This window comes from Oncorhynchus gorbuscha, linkage group LG16 (assembly GCF_021184085.1).
Source record: "Oncorhynchus gorbuscha isolate QuinsamMale2020 ecotype Even-year linkage group LG16, OgorEven_v1.0, whole genome shotgun sequence".
NCBI lineage: Eukaryota > Metazoa > Chordata > Actinopteri > Salmoniformes > Salmonidae > Oncorhynchus > Oncorhynchus gorbuscha.
The window spans coordinates 19,521,109-19,530,607 of record NC_060188.1 but is presented as its reverse complement, the minus strand read 5'-3'; the positions used below and the strand labels follow the sequence as shown (position 1 = coordinate 19,530,607).

The 9,499-nt window shown below is 46.7% G+C and overlaps 1 long non-coding RNA gene across 1 annotated transcript; it reads left to right on the top strand.

Annotated features, from left to right (window-relative positions):
- The first annotated feature begins 7,581 nt into the window (after positions 1 to 7,581).
- LOC123999058 lies at positions 7,582 to 8,054 on the top strand. The gene is made up of 3 exons (XR_006832385.1): positions 7,582 to 7,648; positions 7,793 to 7,907; positions 7,992 to 8,054. It is a non-coding gene; the product is annotated as an uncharacterized LOC123999058 (long non-coding RNA).
- The last annotated feature ends 1,445 nt before the right edge of the window (positions 8,055 to 9,499 follow it).

Here is a 9,499-nt window from a genome sequence, read left to right as displayed (position 1 = left end):
CAATCTGGTACCTCGCGCCCCTCCCATCTCTCTCTTTCTCCCTCTCTCATTCACACATGCTGAGGCTTACATTCACGGACCAATTCAGAATTCACATGATTATACAGCTAGATGGAATATGGTAGATAAAGTAGTGGCTCCAAATCAATAGGCTAATGTTAATAGATTCTTCAGTCACTTTGCATCAATAACCTAATTGGCAAATGTAAGCCTATTACACAATGTGAAATAAGTCGCTAATTCAATGATAAAATGTTATTGTGCACCTGTTCTACAGAACTATCCATGCATTACATTCTGAATTCTTATTTTTGCCTCCACATTACAGTTTTTTCCAACTGCTTACACAAGTTTTCAAAACTATCTCCTTTTTTTCAAAACTCTACACACAATTCCAAAAACTGCACACACAAAATGCAAAATGCCCCACATCTCATTCAAAATGTAACACTGCATTCAAAATGCCATAAACACATGTCAGAATGAAGCATTTGCATCAAATGGCAAACACTGCTTTCATAATAGTACATTTTTGGATATACCATGTAAACACTGTTGTTCTAAATCTAAAGCTCTTTGGTCTTTCATAGGCTTATATCTACATTTCAATACAATGTTCTACAGTGAAAGTAATCTGCTGAGAGGGATAACAAGTACACTGTAAACACCAATGCAATGTAGAAACAGAAAATATTTATTAGGCCAAACATTACTGTTGTATACAGTAGCATACAACAAAACCATAAACATTTGTAAACCAAAAGTATATTCTTTAGAATACAGTAAAGAACACATTTGTGTGTGTGGGGGGGGGGGGGGGCTTCATCTCTTTGCCGGCCTCTTCTCCGGCCTAGGTCTGGCCACAATACTTCGTCCACATCACAAGATACGTTTTCTCTTGCCAAACATCGAGGGAAGTATCTCCTAGCATGGCGTATCCAACCTTGGACAGAGGCAACCTCTATGTCCCCACATGCGTCCTCCATTGCCTGGAGAAGAGGCATGCGGGCATAGGGTTGGCGATCATACACTTTCCAGCGCCAGGCTGAGAAGAATTCCTCTATGGGATTTAGAAAAGGTGAATAATGGGGTAGGTACAAAACTACAAATTGTGGATGGGTGGCAAACCAGTTTTGGACCAGAACAGCCCGGTGAAAACTAATATTGTCCCATAAAACCACAAATCTAGCAGGCTCCTGATCTGGATCAGGGACATTGTGTAAATTGCATCCAGAAAAGTGAGCATATGGCCGGTGTTGTACGGACCCAGTGTGGCATTGTGATGGAGGACCCCGTTTTGAGTGATGGCAGCACACATAGTTATATTATCCCCACGCTGTCCATAGTTATATTACCCCCACGCTGTCCAGGGACATTGGTAATTGCCCTCTGTCCTATTACATTTCTTCCGCGGCGCCTGGTTTTGGTGAGGTTGAAGCCAACCTCATCCACATAAATAAATTCATGGCGAATTACATGGGCATCCAGCTCCAGTACTCTCTGTAACAGACAAAATGACATACAGATGAGTAAATATGGTATGTCTGAAGTACTGGAAGTAGTGTTGCATACATACCTCTACAAAGTCATGTCGCATATTGTTGACTGTCAGAGTTTCTCTCAAATGGCACCTTGTAAAGTTGTTTCATCGTCACTCGGTGCCGTTGGAGGATGCGTTGTATGGTCGACAGGCTTACAGCATTGATGTTGTTAAATATGGTGTCATTATTCAAGATATGCTCTCTTATCTCTCGAATCCTAATTGCATTGTTGGCCAAAACCATATTTATAATTGCAGTCTCTTGTACACCTGTAAACAAGCGTCCTCGTTCTCCATGATGTCTTTGCCTTTCCACTCTGGACAGAATTCAAACACAGTATGTGTTCAGCATAGCTGTAAACAATGTACAAGAAATGTAATACAGCATGATAACCAACCTCATTCATTCAATGCAGTGCAGTAAATGGATGGCTTAGAGTTACAAATGTTTATGTAATACTATGAAGTCACACGTATTTTACAGTACATTACTGTAATGCTAAAATAGTCATTAGATAGTTGCATACCTGTTCTCATTTCTGAAGGTTTCAATTATGGACGCCACTGTAAATCTTGCTCCCAGGCAGACTAAATAACTTTTTTGCCCGCTTTGAGGACAATACAGTGCCACTGACATGGCCTGCAACGAAAACATGCGGTCTCTCCTTCACTGCAGCCGAGGTGAGTAAGACATTTAAACGTGTTAACCCTCGCAAGGCTGCAGGCCCAGACGGCATCCCCAGCCGCGCCCTCAGAGCATGCGCAGACCAGCTGGCCGGTGTGTTTACGGACATATTCAATCAATCCCTATACCAGTCTGCTGTTCCCACATGCTTCAAAAGGGCCACCATTGTTCCTGTTCCCAAGAAAGCTAAGGTAACTGAGCTAAACGACTACCGCCCCGTAGCACTCACTTCCGTCATCATGAAGTGCTTTGAGAGACTAGTCAAGGACCATATCACCTCCACCCTACCTGACACCCTAGACCCACTCCAATTTGCTTACCGCCCAAATAGGTCCACAGACGATGCAATCTCAACCACACTGCACACTGCCCTAACCCACCTGGACAAGAGGAATACCTATGTGAGAATGCTGTTCATCGACTACAGCTCGGCATTCAACACCATAGTACCCTCCAAGCTCGTCATCAAGCTCGAGACCCTGGATCTCGACCCCGCCCTGTGCAACTGGGTACTGGACTTCCTGACGGGCCGCCCCAGGTGGTGAGGGTAGGCAACAACATCTCCTCCCCGCTGATCCTCAACACGGGGGCCCCACAAGGGTGCGTTCTGAGCCCTCTCCTGTACTCCCTGTTCACCCATGACTGCGTGGCCACGTACGCCTCCAACTCAATCATCAAGTTTGCGGACGACACAACAGTGGTAGGCTTGATTACCAACAACGACGAAACAGCCTACAGGGAGGAGGTGAGGGCCCTCGGAGTGTGGTGTCAGGAAAATAACCTCACACTCAACGTCAACAAAACTAAGGAGATGATTGTGGATTTCAGGAAACAGCAGAGGGAACACCCCCCCTATCCGCAGCAGCGCCTCTTCAACCTCAGGAGGCTGAAGAAATTCAGCTTGTCACCAAAAGCACTCACAAACTTTGAAATCGACTCAAGTTGGGCTGGACTCTCAGTCCAGCATCTCTCATGGTCAAACCATGGTTGATCACATGATCAACAAGTGTTGCCCTAATCTCATCAGAGATGGCTCTCCTTCCTTCTCTTCTTTGCCCTCGTCCTCTTCTTCCTCTTCCTCTCCCTCCTACTCCTCTTGCTCTCTGTCCATTGTTGGCATCCATTGGTCAAAACAGGTCATCTGACCTTTGACCTGTTTATAGGCCAATACTACAGTAAAGCAGTGATTGGTTAGTGATCAGTTAAGCTATTAGTGTTTGCACATGTGAGGAGTGTGTGTGTGTGTGACTTAGTGAATAAGTGTAGCATTTTGATTGGTTGTGTTTGGAAAAGAAAAAGCAAGTTACTTCCTGATAGATTTTTGTGTTTTAGGTAGAGAATTGTGTGCAGTGTTTTGAAAAAAGTGTTTTATGCAATTGACAACTGAGTCAAAGGCTGAGAAATAGCTTATGGATTTGGATATTTGGTGTGTAGTTTTGCACTTTGAGTGAGAGGTTTCAAAAATCGTGTGACAAGAAAAGATTTGATGTGTAAGCAGTTGGAAAAAACTGTAATCACTCAGTATTTTTGGGCTGGTGGTCACAGACCTATGGTGTCACTAAGCAACGTCAGTCTTGTTTGTCATTTCGACAGGAAGCTGAGCATCACACAGACTGAGACACACACTGTGACATGATTCAGAGCAACAGCCCACGGCCCTTGTGTATGAAGATGAATGGTGATATGAACATCTGAAAAAATGCAGAACCCAGAACCAACCTTGGCCTGTGCAGATCAGAGCACTCAGATCAAAGCAAACGAGAGATTATGATTTAGTTGTAGGTCCAACCCCCCTCTTCCCCCCCACCCTTCCATCACCTTGACATGAGTCAGATCACTAACTCGCTCTGGTCCAGGGAGTTGCGTCCGGCTGAGCCTGCCATTATAACAGGCCACCAGCAGTGCAGTGAGCTTGTGTTGGCCAAAAACGTATTTCATTCCTGGCCTCAAGACTGCCACAGGCAGTGCACTTGTTTTTGATCGCAGGTTCAAATTCGGCTTGAAATAAAGATACTCTTTTCTGTGGCATATGCAGACTTTTCCCACGCCTCAAACCAGGCTGGCCATCGAATGCAGCGCTTCTGTTGGCTATATACCAAGGGCATAAGACACTTACTGGTTAGATGTAGATATAATGAAGTGATTTCATTGGTTGAGACCGAAATGAGCCTTGCTGTCACAGTTTTGCCGCGAACATCAGTAGCTAGTTAACGTTAGCTACATGACTTTCTTTAGAGAAGGTTCAATCTCTGACTTCTGGCGGCTTGAGAATGCTCACTCTTTACTGACTAATTCATAATATCTTTGTACTATTGTCTCAACATCTCCCTCATGTCACCGCATTCTATAGCATGACTAGGCTTTGTCTGTTAATATTAACATGTTTCTCTCAGTCCAACACTCCTTTACACCAGCAGATGACACACACACACGCACACACACACGCACACACGCACGCACACACACACACACACACACACACACACACACACACACACACACACACACACACACACACACACACACACACACACACACACACACACACACACACACACACACACACACACACACACACACACACACACACACACACACACACACACACACACACACACACACAATCCAGCATCAGTTGGGTAAAGCCAGCTTGTTTGGTAAACAGTTGAAATGTTGGCTCTGTAGTCTGTGTTGTTGTGTCACCTTGGGAAACAGTAGAAACTCTAGTGTAAGCATCAGGTGGTAGGGCTGACTGTAGGGTTGACTGGGGATGATAACAGCGGGCTGAGGTGTGTACAAGTCCTCTCACACCACTAGGAAGAAACTTGATTAGATTCAAACGATGGAATAAAGAAGTTGGTGCACCTTTGTTACTGGTGGGAATGGAAGGGTTGTGGACTAGCTGTCATTGACAGACGGACAGGAATGAAGTCATACTGTACTTTAGGAATAGATTGATTTGGTTGGTATGAATTTATACACAAAAGTGTGTGAAAATGATTGTCGAGCCTCCTCTCTGTCCCAGGTCCAGCTGTGTGACCAGTCCAGTGTGAGGGGTTTCCTGCCCACCTTCACCTTCTTGGGGAAGCTGGTAGATGCTGTTTCTTCCCTGCCACAGAGCCTGGCCTCCAGCCATAGTGAGACAGTGTACCTCCACCATCTCTCACCAAGCTCACATTAAAATAATCTCCATCTCCTTTGTGCTACCTATTGTGTGTCTACCGTCGTTCACCCTCAATGCGTTCTCTGCCTTGTTTCTTTTACCACCATTACCTGTGTGATGACCAGGTACATGGTCCATTAGTCATTTGTATCTTAACTTAGGTCAGGTGGGGCTGGCATATTATTGAGAGGTTTTAGCCTGTTTGGTGGTGAGCTATGTGTTATTGTGAATTTGCGTGTACTGGTTTTATAGTTTGGCCGTGGCTACGAATACTGTGTTTTTGCCCCTGCACCGGCCTGCACCAGCCGGTGCACCGGCCTGCACCGACCCTCTGGAAACCTCTTAATCAAAGCTCAGGATGTTATTTTACACACACATGTTTTCTACATAGCTGCTGCTCACACTCCACCTCCCTTCACGTTTCTCTCTGTACTCACCCTATGAAACCAGATGTAGCCGATGTCGCTGCCTCATATTCTTGAATAGCTGAAATAAAAACCACGCAGTTGCACTAGCAGGACGCAGTCCCCACACATCGCATTGGAGCAATCTGAGTTTTGTGTGATGTAGGCTCATCTTTATAGTTCAAATCAAATCAAAGTTTATTTGTCACGTGCGCCGAATACAACAGGTGTAGGTAGACCTTACAGTGAAATGCTTACTTACAGTCTCTAACTAATAGTGCAAAAAAAGGTATTAGGTGAACAATAGGTCCTCCTTTTCCTGTAGTCCACAATCATCTCCTTAGTCTTGGTTACGTTGAGGGAGAGGTTGTTATTCTGGCACCACCTGGCCAGGTCTCTGACCTCCTCCCTAGAGGCTGTCTCGTCGTTGTCTGTGTTCAGGCCTATTACTGTTGTGTCGTCTGCAAACTTAATGATGGTGTTGTAGTCGTGCCTGGCCATGCAGTCGTGGGTGTTGCCACTTAGTTTCTGCCATATCGAAGCCACCAGCCAGAGTTGCTGAAAAGAACACTACTACATTGACTGCCTGTCTGCCTCCTGCTGTCTGTCTCCTGCTCTTCCTCCTGCTGTCTGTCTCCTGCTGTCTGCCTCCAGCGAGCTCACGCCTCCCAGCTGATACACAGGCACTGAGGCCCTGAATAGAGAGGAGAGAGAGAGTACAATAGAGGGGAGAAACTATTCAGTACACTATTCAGAATGTGTTCAGTACACTAAACTATTCAGAACTCAACTCACAAATAGTAGCCCCAGCTTGTTTTCAATCATCTGTCGAATTGATGCCATTGTTTTCCTTTACATGACTTTGCATAGTGTCGAAATGCACAGGCAGACGTGTTTTCTCCCTCCTTTCTCTCCTCCCGTTTGTATTGTGGTGTAGCCAGACCTGGTTGGAGCCGGGAGTCTCTCCTGGCTGGCTGCCTCTGGAGTGTGACCTGCTCCACAGAGCAGCTGTGTCTGGGCCTCTAACTCTCAGGCTGGCTGCGTCAAAGTTAAACAAAGTCAATTCAACAGGGTGTCTGACTGAGTCTGTTGTGTAGTATCAGCCTGCCATGCTTTATACACACAACGGTCTGTTCACCGCTACTCTCAGCCAAGAGTGTATCTGGGGTTTAGTTCCTGCTTTGTTCACTGTTGTTTTCTCACCCATCGCCCTTATGTTCTGTCTGTCTCTGCCTTATTGTGTGTATGTGTCTATCTCATTTCCTCTCCCCCCACCTCCCTTTTTCATTCTCCTCTTCTCTCTCTCTCTCTCTCTCTCTCTCTCTCTCTCTCTCTCTCTCTCTCTCTCGCTCCAGTGCCCCTGTTGGAGCGGTTGTGCACCACGCTGCTCTACCCAGACGAGGGTCTGAAAGCCTCAGTGTTCTACGTGTGACAGGGGGTGTGGGGGGAGAGGCCCAGTCCCTGCCCTCCCCCTCAGAGACAGGGTGTGTGTGCTGCTGATGCAGACCCTGTCCCACGCCTGCTCCCCTCAGCTCACCATCAACTGCCTTGGTGAGAAGCATCATATTTAGGGGGGCGGTGCTTATTACCATATAATAAGCGGTAGTATCATACGATATGTGCATGTAACCTAACACTTAGTATGAATCAGTGAATATGGAAGTGTGTTTTCTGTTTGTGCGTAAGGCTTCCTGAAGCAGCTTCTGAAGCTGGGTGAGGTGGTGTCTGTGCTGATGAACAGCCCCTGTGAGCAGATCCGGTCTGATCTGGATCAGAGCCTGGACCAGGACCAAGAGGCCCAGTCCAGCACCCAGCTCTCCCTGGAGCGCTGCTCACTGCCACTCATACTCAAAAAGGTTTTCACCAATCTACCACCACCTTTTGTTCAAATGTGATAGCTTCTACTGTTTCTACTGCTGCTATCTTTGACTGATTACATTGAGTGTCTATAACACGGCAGTGTTTGAAGACATTGTCATGACGACTAATGTGTGTTGTAGCTGTTGCTGTGTGGGGATGAGACATTGCAGGTGGCCAGTGCTCAGTGTATGGCTGCTATCCTGGTCCACTCCCCCAGCCAGTACTGTGCTTCCTTCATCCAGGCAGACGTACCTGGTGAGGGAACTTGTTTGAATGTCTGAGACGCCGCTCTGTTAGCGTATCTTTCTCTCCTGTGTCTCATCATTCTCTCTCTCCCAGAGTTTCTGTTTGAGCGTCTGAACAGTGGCAGTGAGGTGCTGCTGTGGTCCGTCTACAGCTGTCTGCTGCTCACTGAGGATCCACTCTTATTCTCTCAGTGTCACTCGGTGAGAGAAAGAGGACACGCACACACAGATACACACACACAGGTACACACACACACATACACACACATACATACATACAGACACACACACACACACACGCACACACAGATACACACATACACACACACACACACACACGCACACACAGATACACACACACACACATACACATACATACATACATACACACACACACACACACAGATACACACACACACACACACATATATACACACACGCATAGACACAAACAGAAACACACACACACATGCACAGACACAAACAGACACACACACACACACACACACATATATATATACACACACGCACACAAACACACACACACACACACGCACACATACACACACACGCACACATACACACACACACACACAATCACAGTATGGCATCATAGGATTACTGAGCTAGATGTAAAAGTCACAGTGTGTGTGTGTGTGTGTGTGTGTGTGTGTGTGTGTGTGTGTGTGTGTGTGTGTGTGTGTGTGTGTGTGTGTGTGTGTGTGTGTGTGTGTGTGTGTGTGTGTGTGTGTGTGTGTGTGTCTCAGGTGAGGCATCAGGTCTGTACCTCATACATAACAGTAGAGAGGTGAGGCATCAGGTCTGTCTACCTCATACATAACAGTAGAGAGGTGAGGCGTCAGGTCTGTCTACCTCATACATAACAGTAGAGAGGTGAGGCATCAGGTCTGTACCTCATACATAACAGTAGAGAGGTGAGGCATCAGGTCTGTACCTCATACATAACAGTAGAGAGGTGAGGCATCAGGTCTGTACCTCATACATAACAGTAGAGAGGTGAGGCATCAGGTCTGTACCTCATGCCTGACCACATCTCTAATGGTGCCATGTGGCTGACATCAGAACATCACTGTGGAGCGTTGTGACAGAGAGAGGTCACAGCAGTTTATTATCTGTGTGTCTCTCTCCAGGCAGCCTGCAAGGGTGCGTCTGTTCCCCAGTGCTCCAGGGTTTGTGGTCGTGGCAGAGGCAGTGCCCTCTGGAGTCTGCTCCCCCAGTCTGCAGGTGGCAACACAGGCTGCCCACGCCCTCACTCACTCACTCACTCACTCACTCACTCACGGACGGACAGACGCAGGCTGTGAGCATCACAAACATGAGCTACATGTTGATTTCTCTCTGTACTGTGTGTCTCTGTAGGGTGAACCACCAGTCCAGCCCAGTACAGTAAAAACAGCTGGAGAAGCTGGTGGAAGACATTATTGCTCGGTGCACTGAGCTGCCCTTACCTGCATCCTCGCGGTGCTGAGTGAGTCTGTCTCTGTTCACCTTTGTGTGTCAGCAAGGGGGGAAACTCCACTTAACTTCAGGAAACACCATTGGAAAGGTTTCTTGACTGTGTCCCTGTTACTCTCTCTTCCA